Below are 5,000 nucleotides of genomic sequence, written 5' to 3'. Positions count from 1 at the left end.
GAAGTTCAGCGCGTTACCACTTGAGCCGTGGCAGCGACTCCCGCCTAACACTTGCGTTTGGCATATTATTGCCGAGTACATACGTTTATCTCTCTCTCTCTCTCTCGCTCTCGCTCTCTCTCTCTCTCTCTCTCTCTCTCTCTCTCTCTCTCTCTCTCTCTCTCTCTCTCTCTCTCTCTCTTCTCTCTCTCTCTCTCTCTTCTCTCTCTCTCTCTCTCTCTCTCTCTCTCTCTCTCTCTCTCTCTCTCTCTCTCTCTCTCTCTCTCTCTCTCTCTCTCTCTCTCTCTCTCTCTCTCTCTCTCTCTCTCTCATAGATTGTGCAAAGAGAAAAAGCCAATACATGTATCGCAATACTGCCCATCTCTGACCATAACAATATCAAGAATGATTGTAATTATGCTATTAATGAATGATAAAGTTTTGCTTTAAGTAAACAACGTCGTAATGCTCCATAATTATTTTGATTTGAGATTGGAGAAATCTAGTAAAATATAAATGTCTCCCGTAAAAATACTCGCTTTCTTTGAATAGAATAAGAAATTATCGTTTTCTTTGAATAGTGAAGAGGGATAACTAACTTATAATTTTACTACGGTAGGTAGTGCGTTGGGATGCATGGCAGTGTTAGAAAGCATTAAGATATCAGCATAATGAAAATAAAGAAATGACAGAAGAATTAGAAAAAAGTAACAGAAGGCAAGCCAAACATACAATTACATAGAGTTAGAGACAGAAGCCCCAAGACAAGATTTTTTTGATGGAGCGGTATGGCATTTGAATGAATTACTCCGTCCCGCTTTGCATCTTTACGTTTTCTGTAAATACATTGGCAACCTTTCATTTTCTCTGAATAAGGAAACCGGGGGTGTCTAAACTACATATCCTTTCGGGATCGGTTGCGTGTCTTCTTCCGAGTTGGGAATATATAAGGCCCGATTTGATGAGATTTTTCTTAGATCCTGGTGGCGGCATCGGTAACGTCTCTGACTTGCACGTTGCAGGACCCAGGATCGAGACCAGAGGAAACCTTCTTTAGCCTCGGGAAAAGTTAACAGGTGTTTCTGACACCTGCTCGTGTTTGGCGGTTCACGAGTGTTCTCCAAGGAGACGACGTCCCCCTCGCGAGGTCAGAGGTCAACTCGGGTCGGCAGCTATGCAGAGCGGCAGCAACAGGCTGCAATACGGCGGTAGAAATACCGTTCGGCCGAGAGACATCCCCCTGGGCTTTAAGGGACTCAACACCGCCGTCAGAACAGGTTTAGCCACGTCTCTGAAATAAAAATAATAATGATAAACAATAACGACAATAAGGCCGACTCTGCTAGTTGTTTTATTTGAATATTCCTAATGAACGATTTTCCAGAGATAATATTGATAATTTCCTTGTCATTATCGTTATTATCATAATTATTGTTATAATATTATTATTATTATTTTTATTATCATTATTGTTATCATTAGTATCATTACTCTTGTTGTTGTTGTTATTAATGTTATTATTATTATTATTATTATTATTATTATTATTATTATTATTATTATTATTATTATTATTATCATTATTTTTTTATTATTATTATTATCATCATCATTTTTATTATTATTACTATTATTATTATTGTTATTATTATTATTATTATTATTATTATTATTATTATTATTATTATTATTATTATACGCGCGCGGAGAAAAAAAAAATTGGTTTGTGAATGCTTTTTTTATTCATTTTGCCGTACGGGCATAGCCTCTTTACCAAAAGTCAAGGGAGTGCAGCGAGAGCCCAGTTTCCTCACAGTGTGACGAAACCACTTGCCGTGAACAGTACAGAGACACATATCGGGCTTTCCCTCGAAATGGCAACAGTGCCACGAGCAGAGCATCTTCTCCCTTTGCACATGAATTCCCGAGAGACAAAGGGCGCGGCCTCAGCGCCGAGCGTCGAGGCGCTTTCTGCTCCCAGCCCTGCGCAGCTGCTGTGTGACAGGGACTTGAACAGCCATTATCAGCGGAAGGCGCCTGCCCGAGACTGGCTCAAGGAAGTGTCCGCCATGCTTGACTCGACGGACTACAGGACGCTGAGCAAGGCCGAGCGCGCTGTCCTGGCGAAGTTCTGCGCCGCCCACGAGGTGCCTGTCGTGTCCAGGAAGCAGACCAACACGTACGTGGGGATGGAGTCCGAGGTGCTAAGCGAAGACGACTGCGCCAGGACGTTCCTCTGCGGCGAGAAGGAGATCAGGTTCGCCAAGAACCCCCGCTGCTTCCAGCGGTTCCTGTTCGAGGCCAAGGACGCGATTGCGTCCGCCGCCGCCGCCCCCCTAGGCACCCACCACATCGTTGGCGTTTGTCTGGAGCACCAGTGCCTCGTGAGCAGCAGGCGGCCCATCTATTACCAGATTCGTCTGAGGAAGCGCCCCCGCAAGGACGAGGGCGGGGCCAAGGCCAAGAAGCAGAGGACGACTCCGGCCGAAGGGCAGGCTGTGCCAAGCCCTCCCTGCTGCCCGTCAGGCGTGGCGAGCCCACAGAGCGAGAGCGATGACGAGTGCTACGACGAGAAGAGCCTGGGAGAGATGGGCAAGGACTTGGAGGCACTGCTGTGGGATCTGCCGGAGTCCTACTGAGGGAGGGGCTGGCGAAGGACGGAGTCCTACTGACGGAGAGGCGAGGAGGACGAGGATCGGGATCCGATGATTCATCACTTGTTATTTCCTTTAGTGTATGTTATTTTTGTAGTGTTTTGTACCTTTAAAAAATATTTTTTTTTTATGTTAGAAAAAAAAAAATATATATATATGTAATGTATTGTACCTATTATTTTTTATGTTTGTTATTGTAAAAGATAAAAATAAAATAAAATTAAAAAACGAAAAAAAAAAATATATATATATATATACATCTATGCGTGTTTATGTGTGTGTTTTTGTTCATGTGAGAGTGTGTGCGTTTTTGTGTATTTTTGTTTATGTGAGTGTTTATGTGTGTGTTTATGTGTGTGCGTTCATGTATGTGTGTGTGTGTTTAAATTTATGTTTATGTGTGTTTCTATGTGCGTGTGTGTGTCTATGTTTGTGCTTGTGTATGTGTGTGTGTTTATAATTGTGTGTTTTGGTTTATGTGAGTATGTGGTGTGTAGGTCTGTGTGCGTGTGTGTCTGTGTGTGTGCGTGTGTGCATTTATGTGTATTTCTGTTCATGTGTATGTGTGTGTGTGTTCGTCCATGTATATGTGTGTGTTTATGTGTTTATGTTTATGTGATTTTCTGTGTGCGTGTGGGTGTCTATGTGTTTGTGTGTGTGTGTGTGTTTGTGTGTTTATCTTTATGTGAGTGTGTGGTTGTGTGTGTGCGTGTCTGTGTATGTGTGCTTTGATTTATGTGAGTGTGTGGTTGTGTGTGTGTATGTGTGTGTTTATAATTGTGTGTTTTGGATTATGTGAGTATGTGGTGTGTGTGTAGGTCTGTGTGTGCGTGTGTGTGTCTGTGTGTGTGCGTGTGTGCATTTATGTGTATTTCTCTTTATGTGAGTGTGTATGTGTGTGTATGTTTGTGTGTTCGTCCATGTATATGTGTGTGTGTTTATGTGATTTTCTGTGTGCGTGTGGGTGTCTATGTGTCTGTGTGTGTGTGTGTGTGCGTGTTTATGTATGTGTTTGTGTGTTTATGTTTATGTGAGTGGATGGTTGTGCATGTGTGTGTGTGTGTGCGCGTGTGTGTATGTGTGTGTGTGTTTATGTGTGTGTTTGTGTTTATGTGTGTTTGTGTGTGTATGTATGTGTGTGTTTGTATGTATATGTGTGTTTCTGTGCGTTTGTTTGTGTGTGTGTGTGTGTGTGTGTGTGTGTGTGTGCATGCGATGAAATGAGAGAGAGCGAGAAGGATAAGGGGAATATGCGAAAATTGGGAATAAGAAAAACTACCAAAAATGAGGGAACAAGAAAGCGAAGAAAATAGAAATTGGCTGTGAGTGCGTTTCTGTATGCGTGTGTGTATTTGCGTGTGTGTGTTTATGTGGGTTTGCGTGTTTGTGTGAGCGCGCGCGTGTGTGTGTATGTGTGTGCATTTGTGTGTGTGTGTGCTTATGTGTGTGTGTGTGTTTATTGTGTCAAAGAGGTCCTTATGCCACAAGCAAGGCAACATATGAACAAGCAAGGCAATCAATTAGCAAGTAATAGAGGTTAGTTGTTCATGCAATTGTTCATAAGACCAGTTCGTGTCGCGAGACTTTTTTTTTTTTTTTTTTTTTGCTTCTTTTTCAAATTGAGTTCAAAAATATCAGTCTCGTTGGGCGACGAGAATCCACATTCTGCTTCCGCTGAAATCTTTCAATGTGCGTTGATGTGTTGGTCATCACGTCACCGTGATCTTCATTATAATCATTGTTATCGTCATCATCAATATCATGATCACATCATATTTTTTATCATCGCCGTTAAGTTAATAAACGACAGATCTCTTTGTTTCGACTGCCATCCATCCCATTACTAAAACTGAAACAACTATAATTCGGCAACTGATATCGCTGTCCGTCGTTGGCGCCACGCTGTCTGGCGCCGCTCACTGCCGCACGGGGGGGAGGGGGCAACCGCCGCCGGCCAACTCCTGTAGCTGCGGCTGGACACTTTTTGGCTTTTATCGTGTGTGTATAGTGATATCAGCAGAAACCCTCATATATTTCCCTAGAAACATCTTCAGAACTTCAGATAAAAATGATAGCGTATTTGATTTATGTTTATTTAAAGGAGACAGCCGCAACACCTATGAAAAAGAAAATACAAACTAAAAGCTTCTGGTTTTTTTTTAATGTTTATATATATCCAGATTTTTTCACATGATGTTCCATGATATTACTGATTAACCTTGAACGGATAAAGAGGAAAGGAATAACGAAGAAATGACGATTAATATAGAAAGATGGAAAGTGGAGAGAGAGAGAGAGAACTCAGATTGCTGCCGTGACAGTCCGATGCTCTAACCACACGACGGCCCTGTGTGTGTATATATATAT

Source organism: Penaeus monodon, chromosome 12 (assembly GCF_015228065.2).
Source record: "Penaeus monodon isolate SGIC_2016 chromosome 12, NSTDA_Pmon_1, whole genome shotgun sequence".
Lineage (NCBI taxonomy): Eukaryota > Metazoa > Arthropoda > Malacostraca > Decapoda > Penaeidae > Penaeus > Penaeus monodon.
Note: the sequence above shows the minus strand (reverse complement) of the source record.